We start from the raw sequence: 21665 nt of genomic DNA, 5'->3' as shown, positions 1-21665 counted from the left end.
TTTTTCAAGATAGGCTTATTTACTATGAACAAACCATTTATAACTATGTGAATGAATGCTTTACTGATGATGAATTATGTAAGAACAATTAATTAATAATGATGAAAAAAACATTAATTAATAGGCTTATTTACTATGAACAAACCATTTATAATTGTGTGAACAAATACTTTACTCATGATGAACTATGTATGAACAATTAATAAGTAATAATGAACAAACCATTAACTAATAGTTAACTAATGCTTAATAAATGATGAATTATGGATAGTTATTATAAAGTGCTACCCAATATTTACTCTGTTTTCTATATAATATAATATATCAGTTATAAGGATTTAGTATAGTACTCTATTATTCTAAAAAGGTGATCATAGCTTCTCCTGTATCTGTCATGCAAGCCTATGTGGCCCCCTCTGTCTCCCTCATGCACACTCTACATGAGGCAGAGGCCTGAGGAGGTTTTCCGCAACTCGAGGAAGCCTTCCACAGAAAGCCTCAAAGCTCAGCTCTATACGAGTAGGCTTTCCGCAACCTGAAGAAGGTTTCCACAAAAAACTCAAGACTCAACAGTTAAAGAAGCAGTGTCAGCAGGAAAACGGTCCCTCCCATCTCATGCTCAGCTATAAGAACCTTGAAGTTTCTTTGTTCACTGACACACTTTCTCAGATTGCTCGTCAATCTGTTAAGCTGTCTCCTTATTTTGCAAAAGAATGACTTAGAGAACTCCAGCGTGTGAAACAAACTTATTTTCCAGCTTCATCACCAAACACCTTTGTCTTGTCTTTGTGTATGTGTTCGTGGGTGTGTCTCTCTCTGTGTGTGTGTCTGTGTGTCTCTCTCTCTGTGTGTCTCTATGTGTGTGGTAAGGGTAAAGGCACTATGTCATATTGTCACATACACGTACATTCATTCTCTGCATTTAACCCATCCCTCAAGGGAGCAGTGGGCAGCCAACGACAGCGCCCGGGGACCAACTCCAGATCTGAGCCAGTGCCTTGATCAAAGTACATGTTTTTGATGGTGGGGGAAACCGGAGAACCCGGAGGAAACCCACGCAAACACGGGGAGAACATGCAAACTCCACACAGAAAGGCCCCGGAACAACCTGGATTCAAACACAGAACCTTCTTGCTGTGAGGCCACAGTGCTAACCACTGGGCCACCATGCTGCCCCATGGCCACCATGTGTGTGTGTCTCTTTCTCTCTGCACACACAAAAATAGAGGTATGAGACAAGAACAGTTTTGTACTTACTTTTGAAGAATGTTCCCTCAATAGTACAATATTGGTCTTTAAGAGGTCAAAATTGTACCAAAAAGGGTACAAAGTGACTTAAAGCAAAAGAAAGAACAAATTTGTACCATTTGAAGGGGTACATGCAGCATTGAAGTAATTGTAATATTATAGGCCTATTAGTAGTTATAGTTGAGGTATTTAGTTTATTATTTATTAATTATTAATTATTAATTATTATTATTATTGTTATATTGCCGTTGGTAGCATCTTATTATTGGCATAATTTCTACAAAGCCTGCATTTAGGCTAAGTTTTAGCTCAATGTGAAACATGAGACTACTTTGTTCTACAAATCTGTTGAATTCTCAGCTCAGTTTTGGATTTACTCATTTGAACGTGGTGTTTTGTTTTGAGCTCAGTCAGTTTGGAAAAGCCTGCCTCACACAAGTATGTGGAGGCAAAAGGAAGGAGAAGTTTTAAGGCCGTATCCGGATTTCCCTCATCAGTGCCAACCAGAAGATCACAAGAGAACAAGTGGCAAAAATATGCTTCACCTGCCATCACTGTTCAGCTTAATAAACTGCCCCTGCATTTCTGCAGACAGACAGATCACTTCCTGTGCAGATAAATGGGTCCCATTACCCACCTGAACTAGTCTTCTAAAATCACTGTAAATCACGGTTCAATCAGCTTTTATTAAACGGTTGCTAAAACGGTTACTGTAAACAACCTAGTAATACTTAAGGACATAAACACACGGTAACATAAAATGTGATTATTTACTGAAAACAAATCCTAATTCACCCGCCGAAATATAGTTCCCCAAGATGGCACACTGGTTACCAAGCAACAGCAGTGCACTAATACCAGAGACGTCAAACTAGTGCTGAGCAGGACAGACAGGAGTCAGTTCATGATTCAGTATGTCGCTCAGGGGTCTGTCCACAGAGGAACTTTTACAGAAGTTGGTGGTGGAAGGAGGAATCGAAATTTCACAGGAGGCTCAGAAATTTAGAGGTAAGTAAAGTTTGAACTTCATAACTATCACCAAAGACGAAAATGTAGCTAGCATCAGAGCTATCATAGCATTGGTATCAGAAGCTAGCTAGCTAGCTAAGTTTGTTCTGATATTACAGTCACTAACGTTAATTCACTTACTGTAAGCTATACAACACTGTATCTTGAACTGCCAAAGACGTAGTAAGTAAAGAAAGTTATCGAAAATGTTAGTTAGCTCACATAATTAAGTCGGCTAACATTATTAGCCATGCTAATGTCAAGCTAGCAAAGGTACACGGCCTCCCGCTCAAAGCTCCAACAAACAATAGAAATCACCAACGCCCGCGAAAACACTCTGAATTTGAAGTATACAAGTTATTATTTGGTATTTATCTTATTCACTAGTGATTATCTTACTTGGTGTTTATTTATTCATGTTTCCATTTTTATTACAACAAAACATGAACATCACAGTTTAATGCGGTGGTAAAAACAAATGTTAAAGGAAAAAAAAAATTACTTTTGTTACATTTAATATTTTGAATTGGCTTAATTAATTTTCTCTCCAAGTAGCAGCCTTTTATCTGCCGCTTAACGCATCACATATTAGTGCTGAGTGGGTCACGATAGTTCACGCAACACATCCTGGGTTTTAATAATTAGTCAGTAAACTCAGCATTGTTTGAAGCAGGCTGGAAACTTTTATTTACAGTTAAAAACATTTTGCATCCGGTGCGTCTGTGTTTTCACTTGAAGTCGGACCCCAACTGTGGGACACCTGCTGTACTGTTTACACCTTCTTGTATACTGTCTATGGTTTACACACTGACTGTCTATGGTTTACACACTGACTGTCTATGGTTTACACACTGACTGTCTATGGTATACACACTGACTGTCTATGGTTTACACACTGTAAAGTTCTGACTTATGTTATGAGATCAATGTAGATCGGAGGAGAACAAAAAAGTGTTGGCTGATTTTCATTGATTGAGATTGTCACACTCTACAGCCAATAGAATCGTTTACAGCGTGTGTGTGCCTGACCAATGACAGTGTAGTGACCCACACAGGGCGGGATCTAAACACGTAGCGGTGCTAAAGTTCAGCTGCTTAGCTAGCAAGGACTGGTCGCGATGCTACATTATCAGTTAGTTTTTGACTTTAGTCAACACATGAGAACTTGTCTGACCCGAGAGTCTCCTGTTGTGGGCTCCATGTGTGAAATAACAACTCTAGTCTGGACTTTGTCTGGGGTGTGTCTGTGTAAACGGCTTCATTCAGCTTCTCTCCCTCCCCTCTGGCACCGTTACCATGGTTACAGGAATGCCCTGAAATGTTATAATGATGATCAATAAAAAGTTTTTGGTTAGTTTGACTATACATCATGAATGTAGACAGCGTGCAGCGGGAGGGTTTGTAGATTTCTCTGAAATAAATGTGTAAAGTATTTAAATATTAAAAGAAAAACAATCTAAATATTTTGAGAATTTCAAAAAACTGTGAAGATAAATAAAGTTTGTTTGATTAACTTTATTGGCATTCTTACATCAGACAGAGTTAAAGGAGAATAATATAAAAATAATAATGTTCATGAATATTTTTTGGTGGTAATCAGCTTCCATATTTCCAAAATAAAATACCTTCCTCTGAATGTTGTTGTTTTTATTCTTTATTTAACTGTTTTTGTTTTTACATGTTTAAATAATAAATCATTAATTTTTTTACTATTTCAACTTTTTTACTTGAAATATCCCGACTTTTATTCTTAAAAGAAATTCAAAATATACGGCCTTTGTCTGTAAGTGTGATCCTGTTCAGACTCAACTGATCAGTTGTGTGAAACAGAAGGAGACTCTCCGTCCTCCAGAGGACTCAGAGACACTGAGGAACCAGGAGACCAGGGGTCCGTTCCAGGAATGAGGTTTAAAGGGGTGATAGAATGCAAAACCGATTTTACCCTGTCATAGTTGAATAACGACAGTTCGGTGGGTAAATAGGACATACATAGAAGCTCAAAGTCCCATTGACACCCCTTTACTATGAAAATCTCATATTTTGAAACTGCCGCTGAAAACGGGCGAATCCCAACAAAGCTGGAAGTTGTCGTCAACCTCCCAAAAACCGGAACCTTTGTCAGCCCATGGGTGTATTAAGAGAACGGTCACGCCCCAACATTTACATAGGCTACACAACTGACCTGAGATCAGGTAGTCTTCTGAATCTAGGTCGCGCAGATCTCTGCTATTCCATTACAAAATCCACTTCTGAAACTTTTTTATGCGAGAAATCAACTATTTAAAGCTCAAATATGGGCCGTTTTACGAAAATGGATGGCTAATTGCAAATTTTGTCCGACTGTGTGTCGGAGTTCAGCGCCGGTGCTGCCTGTGTTGCTGCCTCGCCGCCCAGCCTGCCTTCCTTGACACACCCCGGCCTGCTCTGAGCTCGATAGAGCTCCTTTAGGGCTAGCAGCTGACAGCACTCCATACCCACGCAAAGTCACCGGTTTTTGCAAATGGATTACTAAACGCTGGTGTTCTGACTGAGCTCCAGGGCCTGCAGCTCCCCTCTTCCTAATGCCAGGTATGTGTGAGTGAGAGCACGGTCAGAGAGCTTGTTACGCCAGCAATCTCTTACCACAGGTTCCATTTAATCTTATAATGTGTGTAATTTTAATGTGTTAAGTTATTTAAACAAACGATCGGTGAAATACACGCCTCTTGTCCGCGAGTCTCATTGATAGAGCCTGCGGCTGGATGGAGCTATAGCTAGAAGAGGCCTCTCTGACCGTGCTTCTAAGAAGAGGCTAGCTATAGCTAGCCTCTTCTTAGAATTCCTCTGGAATTCATAAAAAGTCATTAACTTGAAATCGGACACAGTTGTTAGCTTTATAAGACATTTAGTTAGCTGTTGTATAACTGGATTGATGAAATTCAAACTGTAAATATACGACAGAACTATTCTTGATTTGTAGCTACACACAGCTAGGATTGAAGGGGCAGTCGCAGCTAACGAAACCCTTACAGCTCACGAATATTCATTAACTTGAAATCGGACACCGTTGTTAGCTTTATAAGACATTTAGTTAGATGTGTAAGTGGCGTGACGAAATTCAAACTGTAAATATACTCGAATTACGACCAAAAATGAAGCTAACTAGCCGCAATCTGTACACATAGGGTTGTAGGGACAGTCGCAGCTAACGAAACCTTACAGCTCACAAATATTCATTAACTTGAAATCGGACACCGTTGTTAGCTTTATAAAACATTTAGTTAGATGTTGTAAGTGGCGTGACGAAATTCAAACTGTAAATATACTCGAATTACGACCAAAAATGAAGCTAGCTAACTAGCCGCAATCTTGTACACATAGGATTGTATGGACAGTCGCAGCTAACGAAACCCTTACAGCTCACAAATATTCATTAACTTGAAATCGGACACCGTTGTTAGCTTTATAAAACATTTAGTTAGATGTGTAAGTGGCGTGACGAAATTCAAACTGTAAATATACACGAATTACGACCAAAAATGAAGCTAACTAGCCGTGATTTGTAGCTACACATAGATAGGATTGAAGGGACAGTCGCAGCTAACGAAACACCTAGCTAAACTTTACAAATAATAACTTGAAATCGGACACCGTTGTTAGGTTTATAAGACATTAAGATGTTGTATAGCTAAGTGGCGTGACATTGTGTGTAACATGTGGTAAGAGATTGCTGGTGTAACAAGCTCAATGACGGCGCTCTCACTCTCACACACGGGCCATTTAGCTAGCAGGAAGAGGGGAGCTGCAGGCCCTGGAGCTCTGTCAGGGCTGCCAGCCTAACGGAGCTCACAGCAGGCCGGGGTCTGTGAAGGAAGGCAGGCCGTGCAGCGAGCACCAGCACCGCCGCTGAAGTCCGACACACAGTCTTACCATATTTGCAATTAGCCATCAATTTTCGTAAAACGGCCCATATTTGAGCTTTATATAGTTGATTTCTCACATAAAAAAGTCTCAGAAGTGAATTTGGTAATGAAACATTGCAGTGTCTGGAATATGAGATTCTGTCGCTTCTCTAATGTGTTTGTATTGGGGATTCGCTCAACCAATCAGCGCGAATCTCTAATGTCTGCCTATGGCAAGTCGCTCAACCATTCAGCGCGCAGCTCATCTAAATATTCACGAGCATACCATATTTGGAAGAAAAGCTCTTGTTACAAATAGAGCCAAAACACAGGGATGTATAAGGGCCAATAAAATATCAACCAGACCATTTTCAGCCCAACCAATGTTACATATCCCATTAGGAGACCATAAGGAACAGTGTGAAATACTCTATATAATTATTCTATCACCCCTTTAACAAACTCTGAGTCTAACCCTGATGTCTGAGTTGATTTACCCTGAGATGGGAAACTCTGAGTTTTCGGTTCCAGAACAGCTAATTTGAGTTGGTTCAATCAACTCGGAGTATGTTCACTCAGGGTTACGCGCGTGCACATAAGGCAGTATGAATGGAGCCATGATTCTACGATTCACCATGGTAACAACAACAAATAAATGGGTCGGCTGAAATACTCATGCGCACAAAGAGTGAGTTTGAACCATAGATATTAACAGTCTATGGTTTGAACATGTATTTCGTTAAAAAAGCAAGACAGCGGCTGCTGCTGCAAAAGAGAAGGAGGAGACTGAGAGAAACTCAAGGTTTCTTGAAGAAAACCTGCTCCCGACCAGGTTAGGTTCACAGACTCAGTTACCATAGTAAATGACTCCAAGGTTAAGTTACCTCTCTTTCTGGAACGGAAAACCCAGAGTTTCCCTCATCTCAGGGTTAACCAACTCAGAGTTTTCACTAAACCTGCTTTCTGGAACGGGCCTCAGACCCCAAACCCAGGATAGAGAGTCTGAGTGAATGTGGTGTTGAAGGTGTGGAGGTGGATCAGTGAGTCAGGAGACTGTGTAAAAGGACAGTGCCACAAACCGGCTCATAGCCTGTGGAAAAGAATGAGGGGACACCAACAACAGGTATAGGCCAATCACAAAAGATACTTTATTGTAAATCAAAAACTAACTTTAAACAAAGAAAAAGGAATGAGGTGTGAGAATGTCATAATGTAAGGTGTCGGTAAAGTGCATGGATGAGTGAGTCTGTGTGTGTGAAAATGACTGAGTGGAAACTAAGTAAAACTATAAAGGAACAAACAAAACAGGATCATACCTGGAGGAGCAGAGAGAGAGAAGAGTGGTTAGAAGCAGCTTAAATACCCTGAGCCCAGGTGGCTCCAATCACTAACGAAACTCCTCTGCCTGCAGGAGGAACCACCCCTGCACTGGAGAGGAGGGGCCGTAACAACAACAGGGTTTGAAAAAGTGTAAATATTAAAAGAAATAAAGTTTAAATATATTCCAAGAAAAACATAGTCAAAATAAAGAAAGTTTGTTTGAATAACATTTTTGGCATTCTTACATCATAAAGAGTTAAACAGGAGAATAATGTTATAGAATAATAATGTTCATATTCATGAATATTTATTGCCGGAAATTAGCTTCCATATTTTCAAAAGAAAATACCTTCCTGTGAATCTTGTTGTTTTTATTCTTTTAATTAATTGTTGAAATAATAAATCATTCATACCAGACTCATTTTAAATGAATGCATCCATTAAAACCTTTTTTTATCTTAAAATATTTCGTATTTTTTAATCCAGACTAATTTTTTAATTGTTTAAATGTTTGTGTGTTTGTGTGTGTGTGTGTGTGTCTCCGTCCTACACAGAACATAGAGACACTGAGTTACCAGGTAACCAGAACCCAAACCCAGGATAGAGAGGCTGAGTGAATGTGGTGTTGAAGGTGTGGAGGTGGATCAGTGAGTCAGAGGAGACTGAGTAGAAGGACAGAGAGCCAGCAGGACAGTCCACATATACTGCTACTCTATCAGAGACAGAAGCTACTCTATCAGAGACAGGGGAGGAGGAGATGGGTGTTGGTCTGTCATTGTGACAGACAGAGTAACGATCATCAGAGCAGGTCAGACTCCAGGACTGATCATTATGTCCAAACAAACAGTCTCTACTGTTTCCTCTCCTCCTGATTCCTCTGTAACTCACTGATATATCAACATCTCCTCTCCTCTCAACCTCCCAGTAACAGCGACCAGTCAGACCATCTCTACACAGCAGCTGATGACAGGGGCCAAACCTCTCTGGATGATAAGGATATGACTGATCCTCCTTCACACGTGTAACCTTCCTGTTGTTGTCAGACAGTTTGAGTTTTCTGTGTGCTGTGTTTGTGTCCAGTGTGAGTTGACAGGAATCTAACGTAGAGAAGGAGACAAAACCCAGCAGCAGATTATCATCTAACACAGTTGATGGTTGATTTATTAACAGTCTGACTGTTAATTAGATCAGAACTTCACAATGTTCACACATCTCTTTACCTCTCTTTATAGTCTCATCTCTAACCAGCAAGCTACTAAACCTGGATGGAAATGATCACCTCTGCTGAAATGTTACATTAGTTAACATCATAGGACACAACCTGTCTCTCTCTCTCTCTCTCTGTCTGTCTCTCTCTCTCTCTTTCTGTCTCTCTGTCTCTCTCTCTCTCTCTCTCTCTGAGTTGAGAGCGTGTGTGAGTGAGCTGTAGGGATTTGTAGGTTTTTCTTTCTTTTCTTTTTTCCTTTGTTGATCATTTCATTTAGTATTGTTTAGTTTAACGGTGTAGATCACTTTATCTTTCATTTGTAGTATATTTTGGTGGTTAGTTTAGGTTTATTTGGGTGGTTTTGACTCCTGCCGGCGTCTCGCTGGTCGGGGTGTGCAGCCGCCATGGTAAATGGAGAGCGGTTCTCCATGCTCACCAGGAAACATGGCATTAAGATCTGTCCCAGTTTCCCGTGCAGCATGGAGGACATTAGTCTAGTAATATTATGTCGGCCGCTCGGATGAACGGCGCCGTGGTCATCTTCCTGGACCGGGAGAAGGTGAACCAAGTTATCGAGGCGGGCATCACCGTGAGCGAAATGTTTGTTCAGGTACTACCTCTGGCACAACCGGCCACCAAGGTAGTCCTGTCCAATGTCCCACCGTTCATCTCTGATGGCTTTCTCAGCAGAGAGTTGTCCAGACACGGGAAGATAGTCTCCCCCGTTAAAAAGATCCTGTCTGGATGTAAATCTCCGTTGCTGAAGCACGTGGTGTCTCACCGTTGACAGCTGTATATGATACTGAACCATCGGGACGAGGAGTTAAACCTCCGGTTCCATGTTATAGTAGATCATTATGAATAAGTGATTTTTGCAACATCATCAGGGATGAAATGTTTTGGTTGTGGAGAGGTGGGCCACACGGTGAGGGCCTGCCCGAGACGAGGTGATCCGAATCCTAGTGGTCCGGGAGGGGCAGCTGGTGCCGAGGAGGGGCCGATTGTCGTTCCGTGCACAGCACAGCGGCGTGCCGATGCCGTGTCTGACCGGAGGCACCGGGTGAGTAGTACTGTAAATACACCGGGTGTTAGTGTGGATGTTGTGAGTGAGAGTGTGAGTGACTATGAGAGTAGTTTAGTGGGTGAGGAGAAAGAAAAAGAAAAAGAACAAAAAAAAAACAGGTGAAGGGGTGTCTGGGGAACGGACAGGTGAGCTCAGGGACACACAGGGGGGACAGTCAGGGGAGACAGGGGAGGTACAGACTGATGAGGGTAATGAAACAGTAGGTGAGCAAAGTATTAGGTGGAGTGAACAGATAGAGCAGGTGGTGCTGGAGGAAGTAGTGATGCAGGAAGTAGAGGCTGCAGTTAAATCCAAAGTACCTGCTAAACGCAGACGGAAAACTAACAGTGCCTCCAGTGAGGCTAAGGCGAGCCAAGTGAGTGAAGAGAGTGTGAGGAAGGTGTGTACGGATGGTAGTGAGAGTGATGAAGGTGTGTCTGATGAGAGTGAAGTTCCCAACTACAGCAGCAGTCAACAGAGGAAGTTCTATACTGCTGTTGAAATTAAATGTTTCCTAAAACAAACAAAAAATCAGCAAGGTGTAAGAATAGAAGTTTTTTCCCGATTTGGTTCTTTTCTGCTCCTCCGTTAGATTTCACAACAGCCGAAAAGACGTTTCTGAAATCACAGTCCAAGAGGGTTTTAGATTGAAAAAACTTGTGCTTAAAGTAAAAAAACAAATACGTCTTGATGATGAAATACGCTCCAATGTTGATTAATTTATTGTTTATTGTTGTTGCTTTAAACATCTCACTTATTATGGATGTTTTTAAAGTTGGGAGTTTGAATGTAAATGGAGCTAGGAATGTAACTAAAAGAGCCAGCATTTATGAAACCATGAGAATGAAACACATTGATGTTTTATTTTTACAAGAAACTCATACTGACAGCAGCAATGAGGCCGACTGGAGGAGAGAATGGGAAGGGGAAGCCATCCTGAGCCATGGCTCCTCTCTGAGTGGAGGAGTGGGCTTCCTCTTCTCCAGAGCTTTCTCTCCGGTCTCACTGGAGGTCAAGCATTTTATCGAGGGGAGGCTGCTTTTAGTCAAAGCTCAGTTTGATCATTTTACGGCTGTTTTTACTAACCTGTATGCCCCAACAACTAGTGCAGAGAGAAAGATCTTTTTAGAAAAGGTAGGTGGGGTTTTAAATGACGAATAATGGATTTTAACTGTACTGCAAATGCTCTTTTAGATCGTAACCATGCAGAGCCGCATCCAGCTTCCCAGCATGCTCTGGGGCGGCTGGTCTCCACCTATGGCCTGGTGGATGTATGGAGAAGGATGCATGAGGACTGCCGACAGTACACATGGTCCCACCTCAGAGAGAGTAGGATCTCCTCAGCCAGACTTGATCGGATGTATTGTTTTAAACAACATTTTAGTATTTTAAATATTTTAATAATTTTTAAAGTGTGTAATATTGTTCCTGCTGTTTTTACTGATCACTCTTTGGTTTTATGTCATGTTTTTATAAGAGATGTGAAACCGAAAAGTGCCTATTGGCATTTTAACTCGGTTTTATTTCTTTTGACAAAAATTTTAGAGAGGTCCTTATTTATTTTTGGAATATTTTTAGACAGAGAAAGGGTGATTTTAGCAGTCTTAGGCAGTGGTGGGACCATGGTAAGACGGAAATCAAGCTTTTATGTCAACAGCACACCCTCAACGTCACACGTGACATCACCAGATCTATGCAGGACCTGGAGAGTGATATAGTGGAACTAGAGAAATTAAGTGAGTCCACAGGAGATCGAGGACATTTTGATGTCCTGAAAATCAAAAAGCTAGCTTTAGCAGACCTGCTGGACGTTAAAGTACAGGGTGCACTGGTCAGGTCCCGATTCCAGACCATCTCGGAGATGGATGCTCCCTCTAGCTTCTTCTTCGGCCTGGAGAGGAAGAATGGACAGAGGCGGGTAATCCACACACTGCTCTCAGACACAGGGCAGGAGATCATGGAGCCGAGGCAGATCAGAAGGCGAGCTGTAGAGTTTTACTCCTCTCTCTATTCTAGTGAGTACGAGGAGCAGGAGGCTCTGCAAGAGGAGTTCCTGAGTGGGCTACCTCAGGTCTCTGCGGGAGACCAACTCCTGTCTTGAGGCGCCCATACAACTGCAGGAGGTCCACGCTGCCCTGCAGAGTATGCAGGGGAGACGTGCCCCAGGCATTGATGGCCTCAAAGTCGAGTTTTTTAAAGCCTTCTGGGACATCTTTGCACATGATGTTTTTAATGGAAGTCTGGCCTCTGGCTCCATGCCCATGTCCTGCCGCAGGGCAGTTGTTACGCTGCTGCCAGAAAAAGGAAACCTGCAGGACATTAAAAACTGGTGCCCTGTGTCTTTGCTGTGTGTGGATTACAAGCTTCTGTCCAAAGTCTTTGCCTCCGGGCTGGGGAGAGCTATGGAGCAGGTCATCCATCGGGACCAGACCTACTGTGTGCCCGGCAGGTCCATGGTGGACAATGTCCACCTCATTCGGGATGTTTTGGAGGTCTCCAGCTCGTTGGGGTTTAACACTGGTCTGATTTCTGACTGGACCGGAAAGGCTTTGACCGCGTTGAACACAGCCTCCTCTGGAAAGTAATGGGGAAGTTTGGGTTCAGCGCTGGTTTCATAGCCAAGATCCAGGTGTTGTATAGTGAGGTTGAGAGTGTGCTGAAGTTTAACGGCAGTCTGTGTGCTCCTTTTAGAGTGTGTAGAGGTGTCCGACAGGGCTGCGCTCTGTCTGGGATGCTCTATGTACTCTCCCTAGAACCCCTCCTCTGCAGACTACGCCACAACATTGAAGGTCTGATTTTACCTGGTTTTAGTGAGAACATGGTTTTATCAGCTTATGCTGATGATGTCATTGTTTTTATTAAGAGCCAGCATGAGTTGGAAATTTTAGAAAACACTGTTTTGGGTTTTAATATTTTATCTGCAGCGAGGGTGAACTGGCAAAAAAGTGAAGCCCTCGCTGTTGGTGAATGGCATGACGGTCTCCCGGTTCTCCCACAAAACCTGAGGGGTATTGCACAAAACCAGGATAAGGGATTAAGCCGGGATATTCAGGTTATCCTGGATGAATTTAGCTTTGATTTGGTTGCACAAAAGCAGGTTGAATTAAGCCCAGCCAAGTAACCATGGCGATTTATTCTTTGCAGCTAGCCTGGTCCAGAGCAGGCTAACAGGCAGGCTAATATTAATCCTGGAGTCTGATGTGTTAAATCAGCTGCCGCTCTGATCCGAAATAAACGTGTTGAACAGTTATTCCGTTCTGCTTCATTTTATTAACATGCATTACTTGTTACTATTGCTGTCACTAGTTTGACTTAAATCCTACTACTGCAGTCGTTGAGATGGTAATGGTAAAAAGTGGGATGATACGGAGGAAATGGGCTTTTCCTCCGATGCTGTCCCCGTAAAATGTGCCCCGTGCGGGGCGGGGAGGCGGCGGGAGCAGGGGGATCCTTCCACACCACGCAGCGGACTCTAAAAGCGGACTTTTAACATCAATAACGACGACAATGGCACCTGATCAAACGTCCTTTTTTACCAAATAGGAGTGGGAATGTGTTGGAATGCTACAAAGCTTCTTAATCATTTTATTTTGGTGCTGTCACTTGTCATCTTGGAGCTTGGGAGTGAGAATAAAAACATGAATAACAGGCTACATTGTTTTACAGATATGCTTACAGTGTGAATTGAAGTCACTTCTTTTTCTAGTTTTTGTCCAGTCATGCTTGTTCTGTATGAACATTAATTGTAGAAAGATATTTACAATTAGACATAGCTTATGAAGATTTTTGCATATGGTTGTAAAACATATTCTCGCATTATGAATAAGCTTTGAAATTAAGCCTAGTCCTTATAAATTTCCCAGGAACAAGAATTATTATTATAGTGCTTTACAGGCTACTCAAAGACACTTTACACTAAAACCAGCACATTTAGCGCATAAAAAAAATACAGCAATAAAACCAACACATAAAACAAGTATATTAAAGCAATTAAAACGTGGAGTGACTAGGCCTAAGTAGATTTTTTTTAATCCATACGTATTCAGTCGGTCCGCTTTTGTCTGTCGGGCTTTTTCTTCCGTTTGATAACAGCCGTATTTCCCTTTTTGCATATTATATGTTTCACCTCCTCGTAATTTTCCATTAGAAGCTGCTGCTGCACACGTCTTTTCCATTTCTGCATCGTAGTAACGCTATCTTATACGGTACCGTTATTTAAGAAAGCCGTGGGTCCGCACTTATCCCAGCTATGTTCACCTGGCTTGACATAGCTTCACCTACTTATCCTGGCTCGGCAAACGTGCAACCGATTAAGCCGCGATGAGTGGATCACACTAAGTCAAGCTGCGCTTTTTCATTTATCCTGGATTTCTTTATTCTACTTTTGTGCAATAGGCCCCAGGTCTGGAAAAAGGACGGTTTAAAATATCTCGGCCTGTTCCTCGGTACTGAGGTCATGGTGCAGAGAAACTGGGAGACCATCATGGAAAAGATCGAAAGAAAAATGAATAAATGGAAGTTGCTACTCCCTCAGATGTCTTATAGAGGTAGAGTTTTAGTTTTAAATAATCTGGTTGCATCCCTTTTGTGGCACCATTTAGCGTGTGTGGACCCCCGAAAAAAATACAGCGAAAAATGGTAGATTTTTTTTGGGGGGGGTCTACACTGGGTGCCACAGGGGGTGCTGTTTTTACCAAGAGAGGAGGGGGGACAGGGCCTTGTCCACCTGGCCAGCAGAACGGCCACTTTCAGGCTTCAGTTTATACAAAAGTTTCTGACGGGGCCGCCTGGCTTGGTGTGGAGGAACGTGACCAGCTGTATTCTCAGACATGTGAGTAAACTGGGGCTGGATGCTGCTCTGTTTTTAACTGATCCTACATTTTTAAAGTTAAGTGGGTTTCCTCCTTTTTTATCAGGGCGTTTTTAAATCGTGGGTCCTTTTTAACTGTACGTTGAATGATAGGTCTAACTCTCTGCACTGCTTGTTGAAGGAGCCGCTGGTCAACGGGAGCAGACTTGACATCTGCAGCGGGGTGCCTGGGCTGCTGGCAGCCCTGAACCGATCCAGGACCCTGAGCCGATCCAGGACCCTGAACCGATCCAGGACCCTGAGCCTGCAGCAGCTGGTGGAGGCAGCAGGGCCTGGACTATCGGGGGCCGGGGCTCTGGGCTCTCTCCTGGGTATGACCTCCATCCGGGTCACACAACGAATCCTCAACCTATGGACCCAGAAGCTGAGTGGGAGAGAGAGGATGCTCCTCATGGAGTACAGCCCGGGGGAGACTATGTCAGACCCCACAGACCTGTTCCCAGAGGTCTACATGAGCCCAGAGTTTGGAGAGGAGACCGGCCCCCTGCTAGCTGTCAGTAGCCCGGGCAAGCTCACCCTGCACGGAGCAGACAAAGGGAAACTTTACCAGAACTGTGTGAAAGCCATCAATAAAAAAGGACCGAGTGGCAGACCCCCCACTGTCTGGAATGACAGGTTGGGGGGGGACATCCTTGTCCCCAGTGGAGGGTTTTGTACAAGCCTCCCCTCAAAAAACGGACCGCTGACCTCTAGTGGAGGATTCTACATGGTGCTACATGGTCGCCTCCAATGCTTTTATCTCTGTTCTTAACCCAACTGTTCTTAGCCAGTGCCTGTTCTGTAACCTCCGAGAGACTGTGTACCACATGTTCACTGAGTGTAAGAGACTCATTGAGTTCTTCTCTCTTTTAACATCGGTTTTTAGTCTTTTTAACGTAGTTTTTACTGAGAGGGTTTTTATTATGGGAGCTGTCTTTAAAAAGGCACAAAAAGTAAAATGGCAGCTCCTGAACTACCTTTCAGGTGAAGCCAAAATGGCGATTTATATAAGCAGAAAGAACAGGGTGGAGAACAGGGAGGGGCAGGAGGCCAGGGCAGTCTGGCTCTGTAACATCAGTTCTTATCGACCAGACCTACTCGGCAGGTTAATGGTATGATAATATCACTCTAGTTCAGCATGTTTTGGACGTCTCTAGCTCACTGGGTATCGATACTGGTCTTATTTCCATAGACCAGGAAAAGGCTTTTGACCGGGTTGAACATCAGTATTTCTGGCACACGCCCAATGCTTTTGGATTCAGCCCAGGTTTCATAGCTAAGATTTGGGTACTGTACCGTGACATTGCGAGTATATTGAAGGTTAATGGTGGTTTGGCTGCACCTTTTAATGTGCAGAGAGGGGTACGGCAGGGATGCTCTCTGTCGGGGATGCTTTATTCCCTGGCTATTGAGCCTCTGCTCCATAAACTCAGGAATTCACTTTTGGTTGTCTATTTTCCTGGGTGTGCTTCAGCTGTTAAAATTTCAGCTTATGCTGACGATGTCGTGGTTGTTTTAAATAAGCAGATATCGACACTTTGGTAGCAAATGTGAGTGTTTTTAATCACATCTCTTCTGCCAAAGTTAACTGGGCTAAGAGTGAAGCTGTGGTGGTGGGAGATAAGTTGCAGAGCACTTTATCTCTACCAGGAGGGCTAACCTGGAAGAAATGAGGGGTAAAGTATTTGGGAGTGTTTTTGGGTGAGGACTGTGTGTTGCTAAAACACTGGGATAATGCTCTGGAACAAATAGAAGGCCGGTTAAAGAAATGGAAGTGCCTCTTGCCAAGCATGTCCTACAGAGGGAGGGCTCTTGTTTTTAATAATCTGCTGGCTTCCTCTCTATGGCATAAACTTTCTTGTGTGGACCCCCCTCCTAATTTGCTTGCTAAAATTCAAGCTGTTTTAGTTAATTTTTTTGGGACAAGCTGCACTGGATCTGTCTGTTCTGTTCCTTCCAAAGGAAGAAAGAGGACAAGGACTGATTCATTTGGCCAGCATGGGCACTGCTTTCCGCCTGCAGTTCCTCCAGAGACTGCTCTATGGCCCTAAAGACCTGGTCTGGAGACCTCTGGCCCACTGGGTGCTGAACAGTTTTAAGGATTTTGGATTAACGGATTCGCTGTTCCTGATGGACGCAATGAAGCTGAGTGTCCAGACTTTACATCCTTTCTATCGAGGCGTGTTCACTGTGTGGAAGCTGGTGGTCAAGGAGAGACGGCTGCAAGGTGACTCCTTACACTGGCTGCTTCAGGCGCCGGCGGTCTACGGGGACCGGCTGGATTACCCCGGCTGGGCTGGTTCAGCCATCACGGAAGTGTTCTGCAGAGCACGGGTGCTCACACTGGGGATGGTGGTGGACATCACAGGACCTAAACTAGACAATGCTGCTGCTTTGGCAGCTGTTCTGGGGGTGAGATCAGTCAGGATCATCACCAAACTGTTGGACTACTGGAAGCACAAACTGTCCAGACTTGAGTCCATACTGTTGGAGCAATATACTGGTGGTCTGATTACACCTCAGACTGATGATTCCTTTCCTGATTTATGTGTCTGTCCATGTCTGGATCACTATGTTGGTTGTTTTTTAAATGTAAAGCACAGCACTTTAGACATGAAAGAGGTGAAAGGGAAGGGTTTTTATAAAATGATGGTGCTGTGTTTAAATAAAAGTAAGCTCCACCAACGGGTTGACACACCGTGGCGAGGGCATCTGGGTTTGGCGGCTGATGTCCAGCCTGCGTGGAGGAGTTTATATAAACCACCGTTAACGAAAAGAGTAGCTGACCTCCAGTGGAGAGTGTTACATGGGATAGTGCCAGTCAATAAGTTCCTGTCTGTCATTAGTCCTGGTGCTAGTGATAAATGTCCTTACTGTGATGAAACAGAAACTGTGTTTCACTGTTACTGTGAGTGTGTGCGTCTGCCTCCATTGTTCTTGTTGCTGGAGAAGCTGTTCAGTAAGGTAGGGGAGGTCTTCTCCAAACGCATGTTCATTTTTGGGTTCAGGTATAGTAAGATTGCAAAATATAAATGACAGTTGTTGAATTTCATCTTGGGCCAATTAAAGATGGCGGTGTATGTGAGCAGGAAGAGGAAGGTGGATGACTCTGTTGATATAAATGTAAATCTTCTGTTTACCTGGATGGCGAAAGCCAGATTCAGGATTGATTTTAATTATTATGCAAAGATGAAGGATGTGGATGAGTTCAGTGTGATATGGGCCCATGGTGATGTGTTGTGCTCTGTTGAAGGAGACCAGCTCCTCTTCTCTCAGGAGGTGATGTCATGTAGTTGAGTGTTTGTCTGTATGTATTTATTGGCCCGTTGAACAGTTTATTTTTTTGTAAATAACAGGAGGTAACATTGATTAAATACATTTTCTTTAAAGATCTTTTTTTTTTTTTTTTTTTTTTTTTTTTTTTTTTTCTCCCTCTCTCTCTCTTTCTTTTTTTTTTAATTCAATTAACTGCACTTTTAAACTCTACTTAAATTTATCTCATACAAAGTCTCAGAAGTGAATTTAGTGGTGAAATAGCAGAAGAAAATTGTAAAAAGTTTCCAGTTGTTTGCTGCTGCCACTACGGCAAACTCCCAATCTAGATTATAGAATCGTTTGCTTTTTTATGATTTCCATCTTCTGTTTCACCACTAAATTCACTATTTAGACTTTTTTAACTGCAATTAACTGTGTAGAGTTTGAATATGATCAGTTTTACAAACGTTGATGGCCAACTGCACATTTTCTCTGATGTTTTCAGAAGCTTCAGTCTGACGGGACAGCCAGCTGGTGGCGGCCGGGATCACCTCCCTGTTGGCCGCCAGTGATGCTCACAGACACCGCTGTCTGTCTGTCTGTCTGTGCAACCTGATCTCACAGAATTCCGTAAAATGGGCACGGACCCTTAACTCAAAATCCGTGGCAGTTTCACGGAATTGCAACAAAATCCATTAAACTGTCACGGAATAATTCCGTTAAATGAACACGGATCGCCAACGGATCGCCAAATTCCGTGATGGGCCCACGGAAGAATTCCGTGTAATGAACACGGATCGCCGAAAACGAAGTACGGGCTTACGCGCATACGCGATCGCCAAAAAAAAAGTAGGTGGGCTGGCGGTTCGCGTGACACGGCAAAAACGGGACGGTTTGGTTCAGGAAAAGGTCGTGGGTGGCTTAACGGTTTCACCAGCGCAAAACGGACGGTCGGTTCAGGAAAGGATCGGGTGGGGCTTACGGAACGCCGGAACGATACGAAGTGGGTCGGCAGGTCGCGGGTGGGCCGGTGGCCGTACACGCGACAAGAACGGGACGGTTGGGTTCAGGAAAAGGTCGTGGGTGGGCTTACGGTTCCGTGCCACACGCAGGACACGCTTAAAAAAATTAATAAAAATAAAAACACAACCGACAAACGCCACACGCGGGACGCAAACTCCGCTCTCCTGAGTGAAAGTCCTGTGTTTTACCCATCCACCACCCCAACCGACCTCCTTACGTGGAATTCCGGCCTTACATACTATTCCGTAACCCTTTACATTGGCATTGTTTTCCGTGGTGGCCACACGGAATTTTCACACATTCCGTGCCACCACCACGGAATGAGCTGTTACCAGTCCGTGCCCATTTTACGGAATTCAGTGAGACCAGGCTGGTCTGTGTGTGTGTGTGTGTGGGATTGCCTCCCTGCTGGTCGCCAGTGATGCTCACAGACACCGCTGTCTGTCTGTCTGTCTGTCTGTCTGTCTGTCTCTCTCTCTGTGTGTGTGGGATCGCCTCCCTGCTGGCCTCCAGTGATGCTCACAGACACCGCTGTCAGCTGGAAGTCTCTCAATAGAATCATGGACAAGTTGATTTCCTGAAATATGGCTCGTTTTCCATCTTAACACATTGTCATCAATTTTAATAAGGTTTAAAATGACCAATCTTTTCAAATTTGGATATCGATCCAAAATCGGAAATCAAATAACGAAAAAGTACACAGGCTGTACAAAAGGCCGTCAATCAGGAGTGACTGTTGTGCGTACATGTTGGAGAATAGCGCAGACACGCACCTCACACCGCACGCACCACCCGGAGAAAAGAGCAAAAGAAAGAAAAAGGAGAGGTGGCAGTTCGGACGATGACTACACGGTTGAGATTGTGTGTGTGTGTGTGTGTGTCCTCGAAATCTGACCACACACAAACACGTAGCAGAGCTACCCACACCGATGTTTCTACTGTTGCTTCATTAAATAAAACATCAAAAGAGAGAAGTTGTCTGCATCTGTGTTTTAAACAGACACCTGAATTAGCTTTAAATACAGTCCTAATCTAGTCCTCACTAACACGGGCCCAATTATAGTAACTACATGAAAACATCACTGTTGTTGCATGAAATGTCGTTTGTGTTTAGCCTACATCATCAGTTTCTATCATGTGAAATAAGAGGCCAAGCCAGCCTGGTGGTGAAGCTGCAGACAGATGCTCCCCAGCAGTCAGCTCCCCCTGCTGTTCATAAGGTGCCTCTGCACCCCTTTCCTTTCAGACCCTCCCACCAGCCTTTGGGCCACGCCTCCTCATTTACATTGACATGTGTCAAGTCCAAATGAAAAGCCAATAGTGAAATGGAAATTCAAAAGCCAAATATTAAATCCAAATGGAAAATAAAAAAAATAATAATATTTTTAATTTGATCTTGCTTCGTTTTCTCTTTGGACTTTCAATTTGAATTATTACTTAGTGGTGGAGTCTGCATGAGAAAAGAGTTCATGGATTTTGGAAAATGTGGTCATTGACTGCATTTCATGTTAAAGCAATGACAAATGATCCACAGTTTATGACTTCTGTTTCTCTGTGTGAATAGTTTTGACAATGCGACTTCCGTTTTAACTGATGCTTGTTAGCAATCGAAAAGAAATACTAAAACAATACTAATCCTATTGAAAGATGTTGAGCCTTTTATTTATGAATCAAAGTGAAAGCACACTCACACTTCCTCAGACCAGGTTTCAGCCTCTGCTCTCCACAATGATCCAGCCTGGAAACGAAGTCAGAATGAACCTTCAGAAGCTTCCTAATCTCTCATCTTCAAAATAAATCAAACATCTCATGTCTCTAAGGTCAAAGATTAACTCTGAACATCAACATAATCGTGACGTCCTTAAAGTGCTCCAATAAGAATGTAACTTATTAATAGGAGTTGAGTCTCAGCGGGGAAGAGGTTGTCAGTACTCAGTTACTGTCTTCACTGTTATCAGGAGGGCTGCTGGCACACACTGTGAAAAAACAATGAGCTTCACTGTCTGTTCATACCATAGAGTTTTCAGTCTGCAGTGTCGATCCTCCCGTCTAGCTGAAAGCAGCTTCACTCCCAAGTCTCCTGGATGATTGTAGCTCAGGTCCAGCTCTCTCAGATGGGAGGGGTTGGAGCTCAGAGCTGAGGCCAGAGAAGTACAGCCTTCCTCTGTGATCAGACAGCCTGACAAACTGGGGACACACACACACACACCAAAAATGACTTAAATTTGCAATAATAATAATAATGAATTCATTTTCATCATGTCTTTCTTCTTCAGTGTACATTTCCTAATTTTAACTGAATGTTAAATCGTCTCATCAATCCACTGTTTTGAAATATATTGTTGCTAAAATGCAGTCGAATGCCACCAGAATTAGACAAAGAGTACATTGTCTTAAATCTGCATTAATTAATTTTTATCCTCTCACTCAATTGGCAAACTTCTGCAGTCCAACGTGAGAGCAAAATAAAGTGGAAGAGTCTGTGGAAATACTGGATTTAAAAGTTGACATAAAACCTGACAAAGTAATGTGACTTAAGTTGGTATAGCCCTAAAGCTTTCTTATGACGGCTGTGGATAGCAGACACCTGTAAGATCACAAAAAATCTTTATGATGCAGCCAGCTGCACTGGGAATGATACGTGAGTGAATCAAAGAGTATCATACCAAGTCCTAAGGTTAAAACAGTCTAAACAAACTCTTAAGACAAAATGTTGGCTCTTAAGCTGCTAGATGTTGAACTTTCTGTGTCTGTCTGCCGTTGGCTGCTGTGCAGGTAGTGTACAGTGGGTTTATCAGAGCTTGTTGGATG

At 43.1% G+C, this 21665-nt stretch overlaps 1 pseudogene; it reads right to left on the bottom strand.

Moving 5' to 3' along the window:
- Positions 1 to 4037: 4037 nt before the first annotated feature.
- Positions 4038 to 21665, bottom strand: part of LOC120573340 — a 64100-nt pseudogene continuing 46472 nt past the window's right edge.

This window comes from Perca fluviatilis, chromosome 14 (assembly GCF_010015445.1).
Source record: "Perca fluviatilis chromosome 14, GENO_Pfluv_1.0, whole genome shotgun sequence".
In the NCBI taxonomy this organism is placed as follows: Eukaryota; Metazoa; Chordata; class Actinopteri; order Perciformes; family Percidae; genus Perca; species Perca fluviatilis.
Note: the sequence above shows the minus strand (reverse complement) of the source record. Positions and strands in the feature narration are given on the sequence as shown.